The sequence below is a fragment of the Camelina sativa genome, chromosome 2 (genome assembly GCF_030686135.1).
Source record: "Camelina sativa cultivar CO46 ecotype springtype chromosome 2, ASM3068613v1".
In the NCBI taxonomy this organism is placed as follows: domain Eukaryota; kingdom Viridiplantae; phylum Streptophyta; class Magnoliopsida; order Brassicales; family Brassicaceae; genus Camelina; species Camelina sativa.
In genome coordinates, this window is record NC_141881.1 from 21,694,570 (window position 1) to 21,721,613 (window position 27,044).

The following is a 27,044-nucleotide window of genomic DNA, read 5'->3' on the forward strand; positions in this document are numbered from 1 at the left end:
AATCTGTCATTTATAGAAATTATTAACAAAACAAATAACTTAAAATATTTAGATAGCCTAATCAAAAATATTAAATTTTAATTATTTTCAGAAAATTTAGTTTAGAATCCGATTGTTACTAACATATAATTAAATTGAGTAATTAAATTACCGAGTAATTTAATATATGTTGTTATGATTACATAAGAAACATGCAAAATTGTCATGATTACACGATAAACACACAAGAAGATATGAATTTTAGTTTTCCAAGCAACTCCATATCTAAATCGGCGGCTACTACAAGGGAATGATCCTCATCTGGATTCCGAGGCTGAGGACACGAGTATAAACGACACTTACCGAAATAACTGGTGGCGAATAAGAGACGCGGCGGCTGGTTTGATGACCTAGTCAGCAACAAGTCGGTGAACTCTGGACGTGTAAGTATGAGCGCACAGCATTTGGATACGAGACGGAACCTAGCGATTGTTTTATTACACGATCTCGAGAGTATCTCGTGAATGATATCAATCGGGATTGGATCTAAGTCTCCTTCCCTTTCCATCGAGTTTTTTCAAAGATCGTGTTTAGGGTTCCAGTTCTAGCCTTAACGTATGCTCCAATTTAGAGTTTTAGAAGTGCAATCACTCTAGAACCCTTAATGGGCCATGTTAAATCTGATTGACTCGAATCATCCATCTCTTCCCCATGGCTCTAATTACAATCAAATCTGTGATCCTCTTCTCTCTTCAATTCGAACAAGTGTCAAGAAACTTTGTTGTGTTGTATTGATTTGTGTTTCTTAGGTTAGAAGTTACATTGTGTTTGAGTATATATATGCCATGGTCTCGGATACAAGAATTAACCTAATCAACTAAGAGACCGACATTAGCTTATATGGGCTATTCAGCCCAATACCCCCCTGGAGTGTGGAGGTTACAAACACTCAGATTGTGCAAGAAATCTTCAAACTGTTTTTGTCCCAATGCCTTCGTCAAGATATCCGCGAGTTGAGTTTTAGTAGAGACATGTTGAGTTGCAATTGTACCACGTATAATTTCGTCGCGTATAAAATGACAGTCCGTACCAACGTGTTTTGTCCGAGCATGAAAGACGGGGTTGGCAGCAAGCATGATCGCGGAGAGACTGTCAGAATAAACGGTAATTGGAGCGGTAACTTTGATACCAAGAAAAGGGAGGAGTTGACGAAGCCAGAGGAGTTCACTAACGGTGTCCGCCATAGCTCTGTATTCGGCCTCAGTGGAAGAACGAGAGACAACATCTTGTTTGCGCGTCTTCCAAGACAAAGGAGATCCGCCGAGCTGAATGAAATAGCCAGTGAGAGAACGTCGGGAAGCAGGACATTTAGCATGATCCGAATCACACCAAGCGGTTAACGTAAGAGGCACATTAGCTCGAAGAAGAATGCCTTGACCAGGACTATTCTTCAAGTAGCAGACGACACGAAGAGCAGCATTCCAATGTTCCTGCTGAGGAGAAGACATGAACTGGGAGAGAATGTGGATTGCATAGGAGAGTTCCGGTCGTGTGTTACCGAGATAGATCAAGCGACCAACGAGCCGGCGATAACGTGTAGGTTTTGGAAACGGAGAACCCTTAGCATAAGCCAGCTTGTGATTTTGTTCCAACGGAAAAGTGATTGGTTTAACACCGAGAAGACCTGTTTCAGCGATGATGTCAAGAGCGTATTTCTGTTGACAAAGATAGATGCCGGAGGGACTGCGAGCAACCTCGAGACCCAAAAAATAACGAAGAACACCCAAATTCTTCATGTGAAAACAAGAACTCAGGTAGTGTTTGAACTCGTTGACGACATGAATCGAATTACCAGTGATAATCAAATCGTCTACGTAGACCAAGACATGAAGACGAGCAGTGTGAGTAGCCAAGACAAACAAGGAATAGTCGGAGTAGTCTTGAACAAAACCAAAGTTTTTCATGGCTTCAGCAAGCTTAGCAAACCAACACCGCGGAGCTTGCTTCAACCCATAGAGAGACTTACGAAGACGACATACCTTATTTGGATCACCCGTACGGAAACCAGGAGGAAACTTCATGTACACCTCTTCATCAAGGTCACCATGAAGGAACGCGTTGTGAACATCCATTTGATGAACCTCCCAGTCTAAGGATGCAGCTTGTTGAAGAAAAGCCCTAATAGTGATCATCTTGGCAACAGGAGCAAATGTCTCGGAGTAATCAATGCCTTCTTCCTGATTGTTTCCAAGAACAACTAGACGAGCTTTGTGACGCTGAAGTGTACCATCAGCATTGAACTTCAAACGAAAAACCCATTTACAGCCAATAGCGTGCTTTCCTGGAGGGAGATCTTCAACTGTCCAGGTTTGGAGAGCTTCTAAAGCTTCAATTTCATCAGTAACCGCAAGTCGCCAATTTTCATCAAGAATGGCCTCATTGTAGGTTCTGGGTTCCTGACCAGATGTAATAGCGAAGAGAAACGCTTGATATGTCTGAGAAAATTGCAAACTCGAGACATAGTTATCTATGGGACATGGTGTTATGGATGGCGGAGGCGTGTAGATCAGAGTTGTGACGTAATCCACTAATTTGACAGGCGGCTTTTTCTTGCGATGACCAAACCCAAGTTGTTCTTGTTCTGGTGCCGGAGATTGATCTTGGGATGGAGACGAAGATGCAATGTGACTCTGCGAAGAGTCTAGTTGTGTTGGTGTGTCGGACGTGAGCAGAGTAGCGTCGGTAGTGGTGACCGTGGGAAGCTCAGTCGACGGCACAGGTTGTTCGACGAGAGTGGAATCAGAGAGAGGAGTAACGGACGGAGTGAGAGATACTACATCGGTAGGAACGTCGTGTGAATCCATTGACGAAGAAGATGGGACAGGAGCATCAATGTCATGAGGACATTGTAATACGACGGGCTCGTCAAGAGGAGCGGGTGAGGACAGAGGGGGAACAAACAGCGGAGAGCTGGTCTCATCATCAACAAAGGGAAGAATTGTTTCACGGAAAACAACATCGCGAGAAACGGAGACAACACCGGTCTCAAGGTTGTAGACACACCACCCCTTTTTCCCAAACGGATAGCCAATGAATATTGATTTTGTTCCCCGGTTTGCGAACTTATCACCTCCGTGTTTCTGGTTGTGGACGTAGCATAAACAACCGAAGATACGTAGATGAGTCATCGGAGGTGGACGATTATAGATGAGCTCAAAGGGAGTTTTGCCAGTAAGAATTGATGTAGGAGTTCGATTGATGAGATATCCTGCAGTGAGCGCACAGTAACCCCAAAACTCAATAGGAAGATTTGCATGAAAACGAAGAGCACGAGCAACATTGAGAATGTGACGGTGTTTGCGCTCAACTCTGCCATTTTGTTGTGGTGTGCCGACACAAGAAGTTTCGTGAATGATGCCATGTTGAGCAAAGAAATCTTTGAGACAAATAAACTCGGAACCATTGTCACTACGAATAGTCTTCACTTGAGCGGAGAACTGTCGTTCAACAAGAGCCAAAAAATTCTTAAGATGTGTGGGAGCTTCTTGCTTTGAAGGTAACAAATATATCCAAACCGCACGTGAATAATCATCTAGAATAGTGAGAAAATAACGAGAACCGCAAAGAGTCAAAGTTTGATATGGTCCCCAAAGATCACAATGAATAAGTTCAAAAGCAACACTCGTCTTATTATAACTCAAAGGAAAAGATTCTCGAGTCTGTTTTGCTCGTATACAAACATCACACTCCTTTGAATCAAAACTATTTCTAGAATCCAAAAACGGCAACATATCTAAAACGGTAGAAGAGGGATGGCCCAACCGAGAATGCCAAACTTCAGGAGATCGTAAATCCACATGATGAACAGCGACAGCCACGTCCACTCCTCGAAAAAAATAAAGTCCCTGTTGTTCTTCACCCGCACCAATCAGCGTTTTCGTGATGCGATCCTGAATAATACATAGCCGATCAGTAATCTGAAAAACACAACCATGCTCTCTAGTCAACTGAGAAACTGATATAAGATGGCACTTCAACTCGTCTACGAAAAACACATTGTGAAGACTTAAGGAAGGACCGAACGACACACGGCCAAGTTTTGTAGAGGTAGTGAATCGACCATCGGGTAGTTTGATAAGCATGGGTGACATATCTCGGACATCGACCAAGAAATCAAGAGAACCGGTCATATGGTTAGATGCACCTGTATCGATAATCCATGATTCTAAAAAATACATACCAGTGGGAGGATGAGGCGAACGAGATTTCTTTTCAGCCAGGATGTTTTGTAGTAGTTGCCAGTCATCGTTGCTCAAACCGCTGAGGCCGATGCGGTCTGCTGGTGTCAAAGGAGAACTGTTGGTTGAAGCAGCGGAATGAAAAAGAGGAGTCCCCTTAACAGATGATGTAGCGACAGTGTTTACATGAGCAGAGGTCGACCCTTTGCCAAACATGGAGCCAACCGAGGTTGTCGTAGCACCACGACCAGAGCCTCCGGAAGAGGATGATCCGTTGTTACCACCAGGTTTCGGTCGTAGAGATTTGTCGGTCCACCACTCTGGATAACCAATTTTCTTGAAGCAATTTTCACCAAGGTGACCGGTACGTCCGCACACGCTGCACAGCAGAGAACCTTTGTTGACGTAAGGTTTTCTTGGTGAGGTGGTTTGAATAACAAAGCTCACACCATCTGGTCGATCTTCATGTGCTCGACTCAAGGACTTGGATTCCTCATCTTGAATCAAAGTATTATATGCTTCTTCAAGACTTGGCAGAGGCACTCGAGAAAGCAGAGCTGATTTGACAGCTCCATATAATGTGTCATCGAGACCCATGAGGAATTGATGCAGTTTGTCTTCCTCACGTTCTCGTCGAACTTCTTCCATTGTTTTAGCCTTTTGGTAATCTGCAAGGCTACCCCATAGCTTATTCAGTGTGCCATAGTAAGATGCAATCGGAAGTCCCTTTTGTCTGCAGTTTGCCAATTCAGTCTTCAAACGTTGAACTCGCTGACCGTTCTTCACACCAAACCGTTTCTGAACGTGAGTCCAGAGTTCCTGGGAATTGTTGATGTGAGACAGCGAAGAAGAAAGGCTTTCTTCAATTGTGAGTTTAATCCACGAAACCACAAGTGCGTTATTAGCGATCCAATCTTCAAAATCAGCATCATCGTCCATCGGCTGTGGGATGGATCCATCGACAAAGCCGAACTTCTTTCTGGCTTGTAGAGCTAGGCGAAGATTATTTGCCCATTCATCGTAGTTTGGACCACGCAACAGTGGTTTGGAGATCAAAGTACCAGGGTTGTCACCAGAGGTTAAATCATAGGAAGATATGGTGCGACGAGATTCGACACGAGGTTGGGTTGATGTGGTTGTGAGAGCCGCCGACGTAGTCGGTATAGTCATGGTGAAGGGACGAAAAAATTTGAGAGAAGAAACAGAGCCGCCGACGTAGACGGTATAGTCACAAGTTTTTGAAAAACACAAGATCGAACACAATAAAACCTTTTTGTAGTTTTAGATTTTATGGCTCTGATACCATGTCAAGAAACTTTGTTGTGTTGTATTGATTTGTGTTTCTTAGGTTAGAAGTTACATTGTGTTTGAGTATATATATGCCATGGTCTCGGATACAAGAATTAACCTAATCAACTAAAAGACCGACATTAGCTTATATGGGCTATTCAGCCCAATAACAAGATCGACTTTTAAAGGGCTTCAGCATGGCTATATCGTTAAATCAGGGTTTATGTAGAACCTTTCAAACAGACATATATATCTCTTCAGTTTAAATGAAATCATAAAAACCTTAAAAAGAATAAAACCGTAATTATATAATTCTGACAAAATATTTAAAACCAATGATCCTATCAGTAAGGTTCAAAATATCCAATCTCACTCTCACACATGATTTAGAACTCCATGAAAATTTAAGATGTTCGACAAATTCTGTCTTTAGTTCAACCAACAAGAGATAACCACCAAAACTCCACTATTTCAGAAGTTATATATGGTCTGATTTCATCACTCACAAATTCCAAGCTCTTAAAGGACTACCAAAAAAAAAAAAAAAAACACTATTGTAACTCATCTTTTGGCTTATAATACAAACCGGTATCCCTTAGAGAAAAAAAAAAAAAAAGGACAACCAATAGTCCCCAAATAAGTAACGTGGAAATTTTGAGTTAGCTCGATAGTTTGAAACTAAATTACAGTAATTTTTTTATCAAAGATGACAAGATTAGATAACCACGATTTGAACAGACTCATCTAGGTAAAAAACATCTTACGTTATACAATAATTCCAAAAACAATCCAAATTTGTATTAACTTTATATATGTAACGTCTCTTTTTGGTTATACTAGGTGCTTCCTCACGCAACGCGTGGGTTGTGGTGTAGTTGGCACTTTCTTGTTTTTTTTGGTCTTTTTCATTTTCTCTTTTGTATTATTTCGTTTTAATTAGGCATATACGGGGTTTGCCATCACTTTTACTTATACACTATATGATTATACCATTTCGTTCAGATGTGTATAATTGTGGCGTTTACTTTTTATGAATTATGAAGATGTTGTTTCTTACTTTTGAGGATCCAATCTTATCATTGACTGATATTGTTTCCAATACATTTATTGTATTATATATTTTCTAATTAACTGCTTATGTAAACCCTTCATACGTTGATGTTGCAATAATAAGTTATTTTTTTAAAATATCTTCCGTGTAAGTGATTATTTTTGTATGCCCATGTTTTGGTCTAATATCAATAAGATCGTTTCTGTTTTTCTTTAGTTGGCTTTGAAACCAATATTGAGTTAAGCAAATAATGGATTGAATTATGGTGTTAATAAGTAATATAAATTCTTATGTATATATATTGTATATATGTGACTATAAATTTAGCTAACTAAAAATTATGTAATATTTAAATACAATATTACAATAGGAGGAATGAATTAATGTACAATTATTGGATAGGAGAATGTTTACTATAAGATGGTAATCCAAATTAGATAATGGAGATGAATCTTTAAAAAATAGAACAATGTAATATATATATATAATACTTTCTAAATTAAAATATAGAATCAAACTCTTACAACACATATGAGATATAACAACATTTGATATTGGTGGGAGAGGAAGAGAGAATGATTACTTATAAGATAATAATCCAAATTAGATAAAGGAGATAAATCTTTTAAAATAAGAACAATGTAAAATATATATCATGTAGTTTCTAAAATTAAAATTTAGCATTAACAATTTACAATGATATTTCATTTTTTTTTTACAACCCATACAACAAAAATAAGAAATCAAAAATAACAAAAAAAAATGAAAAATGATTTGAGGTATTGTTAAAGAGAATGAGAGAATGTGAAAATGAGATAGTAAAAGAATGACAATATGAGAGAATGATAGATTGAGAGAATGCTTATTTATATGATAAGAAATGATGGAAGTTACATTTAGAACTATGGAATTACAATAGTAATTTATTGTGTTTGAATAGAATTGAGTGGTAGAATATGATTAATGCATAATTTATTTTATTTTCAGTTATAATTTTATTTTAATGTTTAAGTTAAATGTATTGTGTTTATTGGATCTTAAATATTGTTTAAAGCAATTAGAAAGCAAATAAAAAAATAAAAAAAATTAGAAAACATTAAATGAAAATCAACCAATAAGGAGAGACCAAAACCTAACTTTTATATATATGATATATTGCTTTAAACTTTGAAATGAGAAATATATTATAAACAATAATTTTACATGAGAAATATATTAATTTTCTCTTAAAAGATAATAAGTTAGTAGGAGGAATGAATTAATGTACAATTATTGGATAGGAGTTACATTTGAGTTAAATGGAGTTACATGTCTTTAATTATAAATAAATATTTTAATTTTTTATAACCTAAAATAAAAGGAATACCAAGTGGCTGAATCAAAATTCACATGATTTGGTTGTTTGTTGATATAAACTCAACACTTACACATAATATTTCAAAATAAAAAATATTACTTTTTAAGTGACAAACTAAATTAGTTTTCTTATAAAATTATATGAATTTTTCAATCTCAATAATTTTTAAAATCCCAAGGATAACTTATATTTTTTTGGTTTTCACTCATCCATTTAATTTATAGTGCTAGATTTCTTACTAATGGTTTCATCTTTAGAGAATTTAGTGAAATGATATTTTTAAAATTATATTTTATTTTTATATTTAAGTTCCAGTTGAGTATGTTTTGTTTTTTGGATCATTTTTTATTTTGATTAAAGACACAAAAAAACCAATTGTTTAATTATGTTCTTTTTGTTTTCAAAAACCTCAAATCATAAAAAAAAAATATATAGATATATTATATTGATCTCTGCAGATTTAACAATTGGATCACAAAACAAAATAGTCTTTATAAATGGATAAATGAATAATTATATTGATCTTTAAATATTATATTGATCTTTATAAATTATTTAAAATGATACATGAATATGTGAGATAACCAGAGACATAATAGATAATTACATATGGATCATTTCAACTTCACGATCTTATTGTGTGGTGAATATTGTAAGGAAGTATGAAAATAATGACTTATAAGATGTTAATATAAAATAGAAAATGGAGATAAACATTTTAAAAGATTAAAATAAATATATAAGATATACATATCATACAAACTCTAAAACTAAGCTTTTACAATGATATTTGATTTGATTTTTTATAATCCATACAACAACAATAACAAAAAAAATACAAAACAAAAAAGAGATTTGAGAGTAGTGGAAGAAGATGAGAGAATGAAAGAGTGATAGACTAAGAGAATAAGATAATGAGTATTTATAGGAAGAGAAATGATGAAAAATTACATTTAGAAAAATGAGAGTTACAATTCTAATTTATTGTTTTGTTTTAATACAATTGATTAATACAACTTAGTGGAGAAATAAAGTTAATGCATAATTTATAGGGAAAAGCTATAAAGATTTCAGTTTTATATTATGTGAGTTAAATGTGAAAATTAATTGTTTTAAATTTGTGTTTTAATATAATTTTTTTTTCTTATAAAATTATATGAATTCTTCAATCTCAATAATTTTTAAAATCCCAAGGATAACTTATATTTTTTTGGTTTTCACTCATCAATTTAATTTATAGTGCTAGATTTCATACTAATGGTTTCATCTTTAGAGAATTTAGTGAAATGATATTTTTAAATTATATTTTATTTTTATATTTAAGTTCCAGTTGTATATGTTTTGTTTTTTGGATCATTTTTTATTTTGATTAAAGACACAAAAACCAATTGTTTAATTATGTTCTTTTTGTTTTCAAAAACCTCAAATCATAAAAATATATATATATATATATATTATATTGATCTCTGCAGATTTAACAATTGGATCACAAAACAAAATAGTCTTTATAAATGGATAAATGAATAATTATATTGATCTTTAAATATTATATTGATCTTTATAAATTATTTAAAATGATACATGAATATGTGAGATAACCAGAGACATAATAGATAATTACATATAGATCATTTCAACTTCACGATCTTATTGTGTGGTGAATATTGTAAGGAAGTATGAAAATAATGACTTATAAGATGTTAATATAAAATAGAAAATGGAGATAAACATTTTAAAAGATTAAAATAAATATATAAGATATACATATCATACAAATTCTAAAACTAAGCTTTTACAATGATATTTGATTTGATTTTTTATAACCCATACAACAACAATAACAAAAAAAAATACAAAACAAAACAAAACAAAACAAAACAAAACAAAAAAAAGATTTGAGAGTAGTGGAAGAAGATGAGAGAATGAAAGAGTGATAGACTAAGAGAATAAGATAATGAGTATTTATAGGAAGAGAAATGATGAAAAATTACATTTAGAAAAATGAGAGTTACAATTCTAATTTATTGTTTTGTTTTAATACAATGGATTAATACAACTTAGTGGAGAAATAAAGTTAATGCATAATTTATAGGGAGAAGCTATAAAGATTTCAGTTTTATATTATGTGAGTTAAATGTGAAAATTAATTGTTTTAAATTTGTGTTTTAATAAATTTTTTTTTTGTTAAAATTGCATTGCCAAGTGGACCAATAAGGAGAGACTGAAACTCTACTTTTATATATATGATTGCTTACAAAATGTGTAAATGTGAGATAACGTTTTAGTAGTGCAAATGTGTAATAGCCAGTACCCAACTATCTTTGAATCTTTTTGAAAAATATTAATGTAAAATTTATGAAAAAAAAACGGGAGGAGAAAATGAGATATATTCCCTATATAATAGAACGGAAGTACATGTTTTGTGGATTATATAATTTTAATAAATTGGATACAAATAAGTTATAGATTAATTAATATATTAATTGGTTACAAGTTAAATAGTGGGTGCAACTTTAATTTATTTTTGGAAGAATTTATTATTAGAGCACGTTGTTTCCAAAAATCATAAAGAGAATATTTTTACGATGACGATACAAAATTGCTACGAGCTACAGAAATCCTTGCCTTGTGGGGCAAGTTTGTAAATGTAGCGCCAAACACAATTTACCTGCAAATATCATTGCAAAACTAAATTCCAAAAGCTCCGATTAAACCTTAGTTTTAAACATTCAGAAAAAAAAATAGAGTTTTAAACCAGTAGGGAAAATAAAGAGTACTAAATAGATTGAGTAAAGAGAGGTGGGAGAACAAGTTCTTTAGAACAGGCAACCTCCCACAAGCTCCGCATCTTCATCGTCTGCTCATGAGACTCATCAGGCACATCATGCATAAATTGAACCACAGTGGCCAGCTGGTCTTGAACGGAAGATCCTCCCATTCTGAGCAGGTAGCACCTACATAAAGAAAATAAAGTTAATATGAAATCTCATAAACACCAATTTAATCGACAATATTTTGTAACAGAAACTACTTTAAAAGTGTTAAGCAGACTTCATATTCACTTACTGCGGACAACAAAACAAATAAATTATATAACTTACTGCAGATAACAAAACCAGTAACAATTTGAATCTGTAGACAACATATTCACTTACTGCAGTCTTCACAATCACTTACATGGAATCGAGTAGATATAGAATATCACTTATTGCAGAGAACCTTTTGTTTACTTCCGTATCCTTAAGAATTTAGAATTTTTGCGATTAGTTGAGAAGAAAATAAACGAAACACTTCAGGCATTTGAACAAAAAAAAATTGGAAAAAGAAATTTCAAGATAGCTAACACCTGGAGAAGGAGATAAAAAGGGATCCAAGAAACAATTGTACATATTTTCATTTGACACACTATAGAAAGTCTCACATGTCGCGTACAACGTCCCATTTCTCAATATCGAGATAAAAAATCTCAGCTAGAAATGACAATGCAGGAAAAGGCAGCTGTAAGAATAACCTGACAAAGCTAATAGTCGCGGAATGACAATTCTTTATAGTTTCGTTAGCGGAATGACAATCTCAGCTAGAAATGACAATCCTTTATAGTTTTGTTACCAGCCATCGTCTTCACAGCTACGAATCCTATTCCTCCCATATCCTCGCTGTTTCCTTCCTTCTTTTAGATCTGACCATACATAGTCAAAAAAAAATTCAGAGAAACAAGAGTATAGAAACCAATGGGACTAGCGGAGGCGGCTATTGATCGACAAGGAGAAGCAGTGACGACATCGGCGGCCAGCGTTTTGAGATGAGAGGAGACGCTTCTTATCTACATTATTGGTCCTTGTCCATGAAGCTCATTTTGCAAAAGTTCGTCTAATAACAAAACTCGACCTTCAATCACATACACACACAAAAAAAAACACCATTATAACTCGTTAGCAAACACGAGCTTGGAGGTAACTAACTTGGAGGTCTTAGCAATCACATACACACACAAAAAAAAACACCATTTCAGCAAACACGTTAGCTACATTATAAGATAGAGCAAGAGAAAGTAACTAGCTTGGAGGTTTTAGAGCCATGGAACTTAAATCTCTTTAACTTTAGCCGCTAAAAGCAAACAAGCCACAACTAAACTACAAAGCTTTAGCAGACCTGCAAATTTTCTTCCTTGCCAATTTAACAAGGCCCAATTATGAATGTTCTGTTCCAACATCCAATGAATTAAGATGATCAGCTATTAGAAAGTAGAAACACATGGTTGATAACAATTTCAATCTGAGATCGGAGATCAAGATAAAAGGGAGAGGAAATCGAGAAGCCTAACAAATCAAAGATATGCTAACTAACATAGAATTAAGTCATCTATCAGATTAAAAACCCACGAATATAATTCACCAGAGCAAGAGAGAAAGAGGCTTACCTGAAACGAGAGACATTTTTGGCAATTGACACAGGACATCTACTCTTGTTGAGAGACAACAATCTTATGTCGACTTGCTCTGGTGACTCAGAACCAGAGAAATTCAACAGGAGAAAATCGAAAAGGGTTTATTAGATACAACCAAAGAAATAATCAGAGACAGAAAATCACCCAAAATGAGCCAATAAAGACACATAAACAAAGCACCTCTTAAAGATAGAGCTGAGAAATACAGAGACAGAGCTATAGAATAGATCACAAAACCGAAGAAAAAGAGAGAGAAGACCTAAATCGATAGAAACCCAGAAATAAAAATTCAACCTACACCTCAAATATACCTTGGAATTGGAATCAGAAGGCCAACGACGACAACAACACGGCGAGCTACACGAGGTATGCCGCAAAACATGGTCACACATCTGAAGTTTAATAATGTACCCCTAGCTACACCAACTATATGTCTGGCATGTCCACATACATCAAGTATATCACATTATGTGTTTCACATCATGGACATAGAAAATCGGTTAACCGTGTGATTTCTCCCGAAAACGACCGGCATTAGACTCAACGAAACCATCACCGGACAAAACTGAAACCCGACCCGGGCTCCTGCGACCCAACTAAAAAATCCAACCCGGTGTGTTTTTTGTTTTGGATCAATTTTTATTGGGCTTTTCTGTTAATAAAACAGGCCCAGGATCGAATATTACATTTCTCATATTTTTCCCCGAATCAACAAAGAATTGATTTTTAGGGTTCTTAGTTCATCGTGAGAGAAACTTCAATTTGGAGAGAAGATGGAATTTAGCTCGAAATCGTCTAGTTGCATAAGGAGCAGGTCTATTAGAGTGGGGCAAGTTTTTCACTGTGGATTGCCGGTAAAGATATTCGTATCAAAAACGGTGAGAAATCCTAATCGAAGGTTCCTCGGGTGTGAGCTGTACAAGGTATATATTGCTTGTATTTGGAACAATGTTGAGGTGAGTAGATATGTTGATTAAGCAGTTGTTTGATGTGTGTAGAAAGGGGGTAATGGTCATTGTAACTACTTTAGTTGGGTTGATGAAGAAGAAGTGAAAGGCTGGGCGAGAAGAGCATTGGTCGAAGCTCAAGCAGAAATTAGTGAGAAGAATAAGATAATCAGTCAACTATCAACAACAATCATGGACCTTAATGGTGATTTAGAGACACATCAGCTGCAGAAGAAGAAGATTGATGATATGGAAGCATTGGTGTCTCGTCAACGCATCTATATCACGGGTTTGACAGGCTTGCTTGTATGTGCAATTGGATTCATCGTACTTGGTTGAGTTTGGATGACGTAATGACTATGTATTTCATCGTACTTGGATTGGTGAAGTAGTTTTTATTGATGTTTGAAGTTGATTTGTAGGATTGGTCCTGTAATGGCTAGAAATGTAATTACTAAACTATGTAATCCTTTTTGTTTGGATGGTACAAGGATAACAAAAAATTAAGCTTAACTGTCTTGTTTTAATACAACAAATTACCAAAAGGAAACCCAACAATACCCAATGACAGTTAATTAACAAGCTTAGCCGATTTAAGGGTTTTAGATAAACATACTAAACCCAATTAAACCCAATGACAATGTTTTAACATCCAAAAAACTGCTCCTTGCAATCTCAGTTACCAAATCAGAAACTAACAACTTGACTTCCTTGTGGTGCTGTCGATGACACATCTTGCACTTCAGCAACATCTTGATCTTGATTCTCCATGGCTACCAATGCTGCCTCCATTGCCGCCTGATCTTGATTCTCTATGGATGCCCATGCTGCTCCCATTTTCGATTGGTCTTGAGCTTCCAATAGAGGGGTCTCCGTAAGCTTAGTCCCTTGATCCTGGCTTTTCCCTTTGGTCTCCATGCACGGCGTTAATAAGGAGGTGCAACGATTCGTGGTTTTCCACAATCTTCCCAAAACTTAACTCCAGTCACAGGCCGCAGTCCTCTTCTATATGTTCCCTTCCATTTCTCACTCAAATAGTAGTCTGATATATAGTCTTCGACTTCCAGACTCAGTTCTCTGATTGCACATACGGCATGACGACAAGGTGTACCCGTTAAATCCCATTTCCTGCATGCACATTCACACCTGTTCAAACTCACTGCATATCCAATCCCGAATTCAACAATCTCATACTCTCCACCAGTGCTAGAAATCAATGCACAATATTGAGCTTCTTCACAAAATTTCTCTAGCTCTTTCCTTGCTTTTTTTTTTTTTTGTGAATTTTGCAGCTTCTTTCTCAGCAATAATAGACCAGTTCGCAACCTTTTGCATAGCATCCCTTCTTATAAGTTCTAACATCTGGTCAAATAGCTTCCTCCTTGCAATCTTCAAAGTTCTATTATATGAGTCCGTGTGATTGTTGTGTGTATCCGCACAACAACAACCAACCCTAAAAAATGCTCGACACCATGAACTTGGATCCTTTTGTAGTAGAGTTTTACAAGCCTGCGGATCGAACTCCTTGAATATAGCCAAATTTTCTTTATAATCCGCTTTGTTGTAACTGCTTGCAACTCGCCAAAACAATGGCTTCAACATGATATACTTCATCATCATCTTTTGGCTTATAATACAAACCGGTATCCCTTAGGAAAAAAAAAGACAACCAATAGTCCCCAAATAAGTAACGTAGAAATTTTGAGTTAGCTCGATAGTTTGAAACTAAACCACAGTAATTTTTTATCAAAGATGACAAGATTAGATAACCACGATTTGAACAGAAAACTTATCTAGGTAAAGAACAACTTACGTGACGTTATACAATAATTGCAAAAACAATCCAAATTTATATTAACTTTATGTAGCGTCTCTTTGGTTATATATTGCTAACAAAAGGCATACAATAACATGGCCTGAATATATAACCTAAAACAATAAAGAATCATCGGTTGATGAGTACACTCATTAATTAGTTAGTAAACTTAGGTAAAAGATAGATATGAGTTTAGAACTCTAGAGAATGTCTTTCCACTACAAGAAAACATGGATTTGCCGACTACAAAAACAGTCACTAAACAGTCGCAAACTACTTAGTTACGACTGATTGGCGACTGAAATACGTAGTCGCTAAATAGTGCGTCACTAAAATAATCAGTCGCCAAACAGTCGACACGGAGCTACTAATTGGCGACTGATAAGTGTTGTCGTTCTTCCCTCGCCAAACAGTCGCTAAAGTTGCGACTGAATTTGCAACGCTTTAGCGACTGATCTGGTTACTCATTTGCGACTGTTTTGGTTACTGTTTTGTGTATGTTTCGGTGACTGTTTTACGACTGTTTAATTATCATGTTTTTTAAAAATTTCTGGTAAAAACGAATTATTTGATTTTGTAATACCAAAACTGATTATGAAAACTATAACTAAAACATAACAAACATGAAATTAAACAAACACATAAGTTTAATTTTACATCCAACATCGTAGTTGTAGAAAACATCCAAACAATCATTACAAAAGTTTTTATAAGTTTCAGAGCAAAGAGGTACAGGAAGTGGAATCGGTTGGCATAGAAACAACAGGAGTTTCAGAGCAAAGAGGTACATCTGCTGGCTGTCATCTCTAACCTTCTTCCTTTGGACTAACACCCCAATACGTATTCCACCACCGAGTAAAGCAGTAACAGCCTCTTTCACCGTCCTCTGAAACCAAAAGTATTAAGTATCATGACTAATGTTATGAAATAACATTGATCATTGCACACAGCAGAACCAAAATATCTAAAGAGACGGACAGGAAAAGACAAATTAATCACGCACCTTCAGTAAGCCTACAGTTGCTGTCTCTGGAACTTCAATAACAAGCTCCAGAATCCTAAGGGACTTGATGCTGAACTTTACTGCAAACAATGATATAACATGAGACCCACCACTACAAAAAATATGAGTTTTGTTAGCACTAGAAAAACACAAGAGTTATTGAATAGCTCAAGTCATGTTGAATAGTCCATAACAGAAAAACACAAGAGTTATTGAAAAATAAAGATTCAGCCCTTTATAATACTAAAACATTAAAATCCAAGTGAATATACCTTGTAAGCACCAACATAAAACTCATTTTCGAGCATGTCCAGCAAGTGTTCATCGAGAACATAGACAAACTGCTTGAACCGAGATAGCCACTTGCACTTCTTACAACAATTTACCTTCGTTCCTGCAAACAGCGGAGGTTAAAACATGAATCAAAGGTTCTTTACTTTTTCAATCTCCAGAACATTTGTTTATTTATGTGTAAAGACGAATAACTAACCAGTCCTTGACAATTTTTCTTCTTCCTCATGATCCAGCTCAGTAAAGAACACCTGCAAGATATCAACGGTATTGGATATATGGACTAACCTGCTGTCGACTACACCTGCAAACCAAGAAGTAAAATTCTTCTGTTATAGTTCTCCAATTTCAAGCAGATTTTACTAATTCTGAAATAGAAATTAGGGAACAAGACAACAGTGATGATTCTCTTGCTTCCCTTCTTTGCAGACCAACGCTCAAGTCTTAATTCAAAACTTGAGATTCTGGCGAAACCAAACAAATCTAGCAGCGTAGAGAGAAGCACAAGAAACAATAGGTGAATAAAGAAAATTAGAGTCATCTAGCCAACTATAAAATAAAACCTTTGGAAAACTTCATTAGCTTTAAAAAAGACATCTAGCAAGAAACACTTTGAGCTCAGCCAAGAACCAAACCTAAACTTAGAGACATCTTCAGATAGTTGAACATGAAATATGTAAAGTGAAGCTAGAAGAAAGTTTGAAACTTTAACCTGAACTCTTTGCAATTTTAGAAAGAATCACAAGCCCATCTCTGTTAGTAACCCGAAACTGGAATCGTGTGAGATAAAAGGAGACATCAATGGCAATAGACACGGCAGCGTTATAGCTTGAAGGCGTAGTAGAGAGAAAGCGACGAGGGGAATGATGAGGAATAGGGTTTTGGATCTGGGTCTGGAGGAAGTAGTACGATTGAGAGCAATTGAGAGATACAAGGAGGGACTATGGCGTTTCTTGATTGAGTTGGGGATGTGAGGGATTAGGGTTTTGAGGAATAAACGAAAGAAGAAGAGAAACGATTGAGAAGAGATTTGAGGGATTAGGGTTTTCTCGGGAAAGAGGAGAAATGATTTGGGTTTGAGCCGTTTTGTTACGGTCCAAATTTGGTTTAAAGCCCAAATTAAATAAAGCAGTCGTTAAAGAGTAGCTGTTTAGTCGCAATGTTTGGCGACTGTCAAATTGGTCACCAAACTAGTCGCAAATTGGCGACTACACTGCGACATTATGCATCAGTCTCGAATTAGCATCTATTAGGCGACTGTTTTATTTTAGTAGCCATTGAGTAGCAAAACAATAGCAATTCAGTCGCTAAATTTAGCGACTGTGTTTTAGGTCGCAACTTGCAGTCGGCAATTCCATGTTTTCTTGTAGTGTTCTAAATCAGAATTAACCTGTGTTGCCAGTTTTAATTAATCATGTATAACCAAGAAGACTGTAGGTAATGCCAATTCCAATAGGTTGAATCAACCCTCAACAGATAAATTTGTTTTAACGTCTTATCTAAATTAAAAGATGGAACTAATCACAACCAAACATGTAGATGAAAAGTTACATGAAAAGTAGCTGGATTCTGTGTTCTAAGTTAATATGTTATATACACTTGAGATCTTATGCATAGTCTACAAAGGCACTATAATCCTCAGACGCTTCCAACCCTTGGATTCTAACTGTTTTGGAAGTGTTCCTTTCGGGATTGAAGTAGTAAACTAAGAAGGGTTTGAATGTCTTATTCATGGAGACAATAATTTCACCAGTAGCCGTCACTCCAGCGACGTAAGCATTGTTCTTAACACATACATACACCGAAAAAGTGTATTCACGTTTCAACCATTCTTGTTTCTGGTCATCCTCTAGAATCCACAAACAAAACTTAAAGACATCCATATACCAGTTCCAACTCCAACTAATCACGCCTAATTTTCCCTTGTAATTAACTAGTTTGATGGGCGAAGAACAGCTGGATATACTCATGGTAGTAGAATCTTCGTCAAGAAACCTAAGCTTTTCAGATCTAACATCAAAGCAACCTATTTTTAAAAACTTGTTTTGGTATCCATCAGCTATGTAATACAAAACCCCATTGATACATATCCCTTCTTTTATAGGCGGATAATGGATTACAGGACAGTGGACCTTCCTCCATGAAACTTTTCTAGTTCCTAATGTCAAAACATGTTCCTCTGATCCATAACGTGAATAAGTTATGGTCAGTACCTTGTACTGTTTGCCAATCGGATCATACCCTAATAAGCTGCTCGGATTGTACTTACTTGTAATTTGAGTTAATCTCTTGACCAGTCCAGTCATAGGGTTACATATAACAGGCACTGTATCTGTCCCCATGTTAGGAAAATAAAGCAAACCAGAGACTGGGCCAAAAATCTCTTGTCCCACCATGTCTTTAGGTAACTGCATATGAAAATCGGCTGATACGACTTCACGAGAATGGTCCTCATCTGGATTCTGGGGCGACGAGTAGAAGCGCCACTCATCCAAATTTTCTACGGCGAATAAGAGACGTGGCCGAGTCGAGGGCCTAGTCAGGAACCACTCGGTGAAATCTGGACCTCGAAGTAAAGACGCACAAAACTTGGATGCAAGACCAAACCTAGCGATTGACTTAGTCGACGATCTTGAGAGTATATCAAGAAGGATATCAATCGGGATGGGATCTGAATTGTCTTCTCTTTCCATCTTGTTTTTTGGTTCTAGACTTTGCCGTAGGTTATATACAGTAACTTGGGGTTTTAAAGGCCATGACGTCCCTTAAAAATAGAAAGCAAAGTTAATAGATTTGCGAATTGTTTTAGAAAAAATATGTAAAATTTGTATTATATACAAAAGGAAACTTTTCGATTTTTCTTTTTTTTTGATAAAAAGAAAATGTACAATTTTATTAACGAAAAGGACATGTGTGTAATTTAGCTTGTGCTAAGAAGTTTCTTCTTCGGCCTGAAAATAAATAATTAAAAAGGCTGGATGCAACTAACTAGGGGAGAACAAACATGAAATAATGTGCGAGTGAAAGCAGAGCTTCGACTGTCGTTGACGTGCTATTTAAATTTGTTGGTGCATATATAACTGGTTTTATATGTCTGTCTGGGATGTCAAACTTTTTATATATAGACTCGTGACTCGTGACTCGTCGTTATTACAACATTTGCTTTATTAATTAATACTAGGATAGTACCCGCGCTACGCTGCGGGATTGTTTTATATTTAGTTTTATTTTTATTATTTTGGATAATTTTATATGTGTTTGTGATAAAAAAATTATTATTAATATAATTTTCAACAATATTCATTGGTAATATTTTCGGTTTTAGGTTTTTGTTATTATGTATTGCTAGTTTATTATTGGAATGAAATTGTAGATTAAAATCATTTTTTCTTGTATTAGTATGTATTGGAGGACCATTATTATTGTTAGTTGTGTTGTTTTATTTAATCAATTTTGGTGTTTGATATTTAATGTTTTTATCAACACCAAGGAGATTTTTAAGAATATTTTGTTTTAAAAAAATTGTTTGATTGTGTTATATCAACTCTACTTTCTTACATGTTTTTTAGATTAGTTAATTAATTATTAAACATATAATGAAAAATGTTTTTTCTCGCTTCGGAAAATTAACTTATATGAGTCAAAGTTGTGTTCAAAATTGTCCAACCATTTTTGTCTTCGGATATGAAACTTTATTGAATGTTTTTAATCAAAAAAGAAATCCATCAAAACATTTTTTTTTTGTTATTAACATCTCCTTTTTGGGGTTTATGATTGGGCTTTTAATTTGATGATGGGTCTGGTTCACCTTATGTAAAAGTAAAACCCATAAAGGTTATATATACTGAAATCAGTCATCGATTATAAATACTACTGGTGTCTGCTGAGAAAGGTTCTCGTTGAAACAAAGTTTAAACCAGTTCGGTGTATATATTACGGTCAAGTTTGGTTTAATTTCATTTAGGCGATGTTTATTTCACGTGACAAAACAATATGCCTTGTGCTTCATTTAAAAAAAAATCTATTAATTTATTAATAATTGACAAATAAATCAAAATATTAAAATCTATACTCAAGCTTTTTAGTATTGATTGTAGTATTGTACACATACATTGTCTTCTTTTCTTTTTTTTTAATTGGTCATCAATATGTCGTCTCTTTCTCTCTTTGTCGACCTTTATTCTTGTTGCAGGTTTTAGGTGTTAACAAGACATAACAACATACACTTTAAAACATATCTCAATCTAGACATCAACACAAAAACTGATCAAAATATAATATTTATTAAAGACAATCCATATAAAGTTTATATTTTGACAAGAACCGATCAAAAAGCTAAAGAATATATGCAAAAGTAAAAAAAAAAAAAATTACGTAAAATTACAAATCAAAAGCAAAAGTTTACATCTTTGACACATAAAATATCATGACACTAACAGACTTGATCATATGTCACAATTTATTTTATTTTATTTAGAACATATCTCAAGTTGATTGTTGTAGAGATTCGGGACAAGGAGACTTTGAATTTTTGCAAATGCTTCAAGGAGCAATCAGTTTCCGACCAGATAAATCAACTCGGTCCAGTGATGCTTCGAACTCCGAAGCTTGATGCAATGTACTCACAACCTTTTCCTTGATTCTCTCCTCCGCAACTTGTAAATAAACCCACTCATAAGCCTCCTCCTTCCTCTTTTCTCCATCCTCAATTTTAATCTCCAAATATAATCTCCAAAACATATTTGGATTCTTAGTGTTTTTTTTTTCACGCAATCTTTTTAAAAATTAGCGTACGCGTATATATATATATATATAATATGTTTTTGTATAATTTAATTGTATAGTTATGAATAATTCAAAATATCATATCTTAAATTGTAGAGTATGCCATATATATCTTTATCTCATTAATTTAAATGTAGATTTTTTTTGTTCCCATCTCTTGTTAACACTAAGTTTTATTGATATCAAATATATTACACAAAGCCGAAATCATATACATAAAAGTAAGGTTTTGGTCTCTCCTTATTGGTTGATTTTCATTTAATTTTTATAAATTTAATATTTTTTTTAATTAAACAACACAATTAATCATAAACATTAATGCATACTATAAATTCATTATTTACTACTAAATTGCAACTGAAATTACATAAATTGTGAATTGACTTTTAATCCTCCATTCATTTTCATTTAAACACACTATTAATTATAATTGTAACTCTTCCAATTTAATTATTTTAGAAATGTAACTTATATCAATTTTTATACTATAAATAACCATTCTCACATCCTCCTCCACCATATCCCAAATCCTAAATATTTTCCTTTTTTTTTTATAATGTTCTTGCATAGGTTGAAAAAACCCAATTAAGAGTTTGATTATATTTTTATTTTACTATATATTTTACATTGTTTTGTATTTTATTGTTTATTTGTTTTATGTACTTCTTCTTTTCTTCTTTGTTTTCTTATATTATTTTGATTTAAAATACATATGTATTCTAATAGGTATAATAAAATTTTGATGACCATAATAATATTTTGGTTATAACCATCTCATTATAAGGGAATCAAGCTAAAGAAAACATCTTAATTCTTTACTTTAGATGTTTGATTAGCTCTTACAAATTCATGTATATTTATTTTATTCTTAAAATTTGATATGTTCTCATGAAAGGAATTTTTGTAATATAATTATCAAATCAATTTTCCTACCTCTCTCTTACCTCCAACCAAAATTGTAATAAATATATTTTAGTTTGTGATTCAACATATAATTATATAAAAATCATTATTTTAAAATTTAATTTAAATATGTACTGTAAGGATTTTGCTATATAAAAAACCAATTTGAAAGTAGTCCAATTGGCACGCCCTCTACCCCAATTCGAAAGTAGAGTATCTGGAGATGATTGGTTCTGATCATAGTCCAATTTTAGCAACTTGCTTGACGGCAACCCGGAGACGTCAGAGACAATTTCGGTTTGATAAGCGGTGGTTGGGTAAGGAGGGCTTGGCTGGAGCGGTTGAGTCTGGATGGAATCGGACCCGGAATTTTAGGATCCCGGATTTTGTTGATAAATTAAGGAACTGTAGGAATTCGATTTCCTGGTGGAGGAAAAATAATGTCATTACTGGTCCATCACTCATCTCTTCTTTGAAGACTGCTCTGCATGATGCGAAGATGGACGACTCGGTTTCGCTGGAAGATATTCGGGGAATTGAGAGGAAATTGAAAGAGGCATACCGGGATGAGGAGATTTATTGGCAACAGAAGAGTAGGAAATTTTGGCTCAGGGTTGGGGACAAAAACACTTCATATTTTCATGCATCTACTAAACAAAGACGGGTTCGGAATAGGATAATTGGTTTATTTGGTGCAAATAACGTTTGGGATGAGTCAGCGTTGGGTATGGAACATATAGCTACATCATATTTTGAGGAGCTGTTTAAGAAATCCGATGGTGGAGGTATTGCAGAAATGCTACAGGCAATAGATCCAATTGTTACGGCAGGAATGAACAGAGATCTCATTAGAGATATCTCGGAAAAGGAAGTTAGACAAGCTCTATTTGCTATGCATCCGGAGAAATGTCCAGGTCCTGACGGAATGACGGCTTTGTTCTTCCAAAGATTCTGGTCTTCTCTCAAAGGGGACTTAGTGGCTTTAATTAAAGATTTTTTTCGCACAGGCAGGTTTGATCCGCTTTTAAATGAGACCAATATTTGCCTCATTCCTAAAGTGGATCGGCCACAGCGGATGGCGGAGTTTCGACCTATAAGTCTATGTAATGTGAGCTATAAGATTATTTCTAAAGTGTTGTGCTTCTGTCTAAAACGTCTTTTGCCCCGTTTGGTCTCTGAAACTCAATCAGCATTTGTATCTGGACGATTAATTACTGATAATATTCTAGTGGCTCAAGAGATGTTTCACGGTTTAAATACAAATAAAAGGTGTAATTCGGAATTTTTGGCTTTTAAAACGGATATGAGTAAGGCATATGATCGGGTAGAATGGGACTTTCTGGAGGCGGTTTTGGACAAGTTAGGTTTCGATAGGAGATGGATTTCGTGGATTATGTGGTGTGTATCATCAGTGTCATATCAAGTTCTTCTGAATGGACAGCCAAGAGGTTTTATTAGACCACAGAGGGGGTTACGACAAGGGGACCCTCTTTCACCATACTTATTCATTCTTTGCACGGAGGTTTTGATTGCTAATATAAAGCAGGCTGAAAGAGCGGAAAAGTTGACGGGCATTACCATTGCCCGTGGTAGTCCTACTATCTCGCACCTGCTGTTTGCGGATGATAGTCTGTTCTTCTGCAAAGCTACTGATCAGGAATGTAGGACGGTTATGGAGATAATGGGGTCTTATGGCAGAGCCTCAGGTCAAGAGGTCAATCTGGCAAAATCATCTATTATGTTTGGCAAAAAGGTTACTCCGGAGATTCGCTCCCGGATAAAGTCAGTTATTGGGATTTCTACGGAGGGTGGTATGGGCTCTTACTTGGGTATTCCTGAGAACCTTCAAGGTTCGAAAACTAAGGTTTTTAGCTATGTTAAGGATCGGCTAGATGATCGTGTAAATGGCTGGTCTGCCAAATGTTTGTCGAAGGGTGGCAAGGAAATTATGATTAAATCCGTGGCGTTGGCTTTACCTACCCATGTTATGTCGTGTTATAAGCTTCCTCAGGAACTAACATCTAAATTGACAAGTGCAATTTCCACTTTCTGGTGGAAATCAAATGATAAAGCTCGTGGTATGCATTGGGTTGCGTGGGATAAATTATGTGCAGATAAAGCTGAAGGGGGACTGGGTTTCCGAGCTCTAGAACAATTTAATGAGGCTATGTTGGCCAAAAAAATTTGGCGTCTCATTCACTACCCACAGTCTTTAATGGCTCGGGTGATGAAAAGTCGATATTTCAGGAACAAACACCCTCTTATGGCACAAAAACCATATAATCCGTCCTTTGCTTGGAGAAGTATTTATTCCATTAAGGGTTTGGTGGAGCAGGGGGCTCGTTGGGCGGTAGGCTCTGGCCATTCCATTTCGGTTTGGCGAGATCCATGGATACCGGATGTTTGCCCTAGACCGGCGAATGGTCGAGGGAGGTTATGGCTCCACAGTTTAATGGTTAATCATTTAATTAACCCGGAGACTAAGGATTGGCATTTACCTACTTTGGAGGAGTTTTTCGATCCGGGGGATATTCAACTAATTCGGAGTATGCCGGTTAGTAGAACTACTCAACCGGATAGATTAATATGGCATTATACTAAATCGGGGAAATATTCAGTCAGATCGGGATACCGATTGGCTAGGGAATTATTAAAGGATGTTGAATTTGGGCCGACGTGTACGGCTTTACGGGCTCATTCTTGGAAACTTGATGTACCCTCCAAAATCCAACATTTTTTCTGGCAGATTGGCTCGGGTACTCTACCTGTGTTGGAGCGTCTCGCATATCGGGGTGTTCGGTGTGATACCGTGTGTAAGAGATGCGATTCGGCGGTGGAAACTATAAACCATGCGCTCTTTGAGTGTCCTAGGTCTCGATGTATTTGGGAGGTGTCGCCTTTACGGCTGGATCAAGGGGGCTTTCCATACACATCGATTTATGCGAATTTAGATTTCATTTTTTGGCGGGCATCTTCGCAATCTGGGGCTTCGGATGTGGGCATTCAACTTCCCTGGATTATTTGGTCCATTTGGAAAGAAAGGAATAAAAAGATTTTCCAGGGTATTGAGGGTGAACCTCTAGGGATTTTGAATCAGGCGACTACGGATAAATTATTGTGGGAGGAGGCCAAATCTTACTCAGTGAATTATCTGGTCCCCCCGTCTTTTACGGAGGATAGGGGATCCTCTCCCCGATGCCAAGTGGATGGTTCTTGGAAAAGTACAGACCCCTACCAGGGTTTGGGCTGGTGGTGCTGCAGTGGAGAGCTTACAACAATCCTGTTGGGAGCACGAAGTCATCGTCGGAGTCCTTCTCCTCTACATGCAGAACTACAAGCGTTGATCTGGGCTATGGAGTCTTTACTGGTGGCTGGAGTCGATTGTCAGGTTTTTGAGACGGATAGTGTGGAGCTAACGGCGATGGTGCAGGCACCAGAAGACTGGCCGGCTTTCTCTAATCTGCTGGAGGATTTCTCATTGCTTCGAAGTTCCTTTCCCTCCTTCTCCCTCTCCAGGATTCCTCGCGATGACAATGTCAGGGCCGATTGCCTCGCTCGATCTTCACGAACCCTACCTTCAGTTTCTACCTTTGTAAACTCGTATCCTCCTGTTTGGGCAACCAATCATGGAGTTCTCCTTTAATTTTAATATAGTTTGGTTGAAAAAAAAAAAAAAAAAAAAAAAAAAAAAAAAAAAAAAAACCAATTTGATATTTATTTTCTTTCTATAAGGATGAAAAATTAAAACTAAGCCTAGCAATATAACTTAAATTAAGGGGAATATAAAAAATTGTAATATAATTATCAAATCAATTTTTTTTAACTCTCACTTACATCAAACAAAATTGTAATACATTTATTTTAGAATAATAATCATTATATTCAGTTTGGGATTTAACATATAATTATATAAAAATCACTATTTTAATTTAATTCAAATATGTACTTTAAAGATTTTTCTATATAACAAAAACATTAAGTTTTCCTTTTCTATCTATCTTTTATCACAAGGATTAAAAATTAGAACTAAACCTAGCAATATATCTTAAACTAAGAGGAATATATAAAAAATTGTATCTTAAAACTTTGATTGCACTTCATATGATTTTATAGGAAATATTTTTTTTTTTACTTTCAAATTAGTTTAGTTTTTAATTATTAAATACTTTAGGTTATGTGTTAGTTTATATGAAAAACTTAAATTATATATTTAATTCACATAGTAAAATTTTGTTTTTTTATTCATAATATTTTATTATCTCAAATGCTCAAAAATACTAATGAAAATTATTATCAAAGTTGAAAAATAAAAATAAAATTACTTTAAGAGATATGTATAATGTATATATGATTATTTTTAAATAAGTTATATATTTTGATATTGTATGATTTGAATAAATAAAAGTGTAAAAAATATTAATGACATTTAAATTGATTTGTTAAGTTTATTTATGATTATCAAATAAATTTAAATTAATTAATATATATTATTATACAACAATCCGCTCATTTGCGCGAGACATTACCTAGGCTAGTACATAAGCAAAAAAAGACATCCTTGTTAGCTAAACAAAAAGCTCAAACGAAAGGTCCAGAAAAAAACAGCTCAATAATCAGTTTTTAATTAAAATAATATAGGCCACGTGTAAGTAACAAACAAAAAAAACCCTTATTGCTTTTCTTCTTCGTTAGTTTTTTAGGTTGCATGGATTTTACTTAGATCTAAAGTAATTGCACTCTGATTCAAGTGATTTGACAAAAAAATTAAGTGATTCCTCTGTTGTATGCTTCCAAACCGAACCGTAAGTAAAAGAAATCCAGGAGAAATAAAAACACTCTCACTTTCGGTTCGGTTCGGTTCTCTTCTATTTAGTCCACATAGGTGTAAAATCAGGTGAGCTGTATTAATTAAAATGTTTTCATTAGTTACCTGTTTT

At 35.1% G+C, this 27,044-nt stretch overlaps 1 long non-coding RNA gene and 2 pseudogenes across 4 annotated transcripts; all 3 read right to left on the reverse strand.

The window, feature by feature from the left end:
* Window positions 1–208: 208 nt before the first annotated feature.
* LOC147949010 (putative F-box protein At5g52620 pseudogene) lies at window positions 209–547 on the reverse strand (annotated as a pseudogene).
* Window positions 548–10,578: 10,031 nt separating this feature from the next.
* On the reverse strand, window positions 10,579–12,936 carry LOC104727716 (uncharacterized). 3 transcript variants are annotated; one of them, XR_015581612.1, is made up of 5 exons: window positions 12,674–12,936; window positions 12,336–12,414; window positions 11,427–11,803; window positions 11,093–11,154; window positions 10,579–10,869 (listed from the first exon to the last, which is right to left on the reverse strand). It is a non-coding gene; the product is annotated as an uncharacterized LOC104727716 (long non-coding RNA). The 3 variants fall into 3 exon arrangements; XR_758214.3 differs by lacking the exon at window positions 11,093–11,154; XR_015581613.1 differs by lacking the exons at window positions 11,093–11,154; window positions 12,674–12,936 and having other exon boundaries at window positions 12,336–12,474.
* A 4,913-nt stretch (window positions 12,937–17,849) lies between these two features.
* On the reverse strand, window positions 17,850–19,134 carry LOC104725774 (putative F-box protein At5g52620 pseudogene; annotated as a pseudogene). Its single transcript, XR_015573927.1, has one exon. The product of XR_015573927.1 is annotated as a putative F-box protein At5g52620 pseudogene (transcript).
* Between the last annotated feature and the right edge of the window lie 7,910 nt (window positions 19,135–27,044).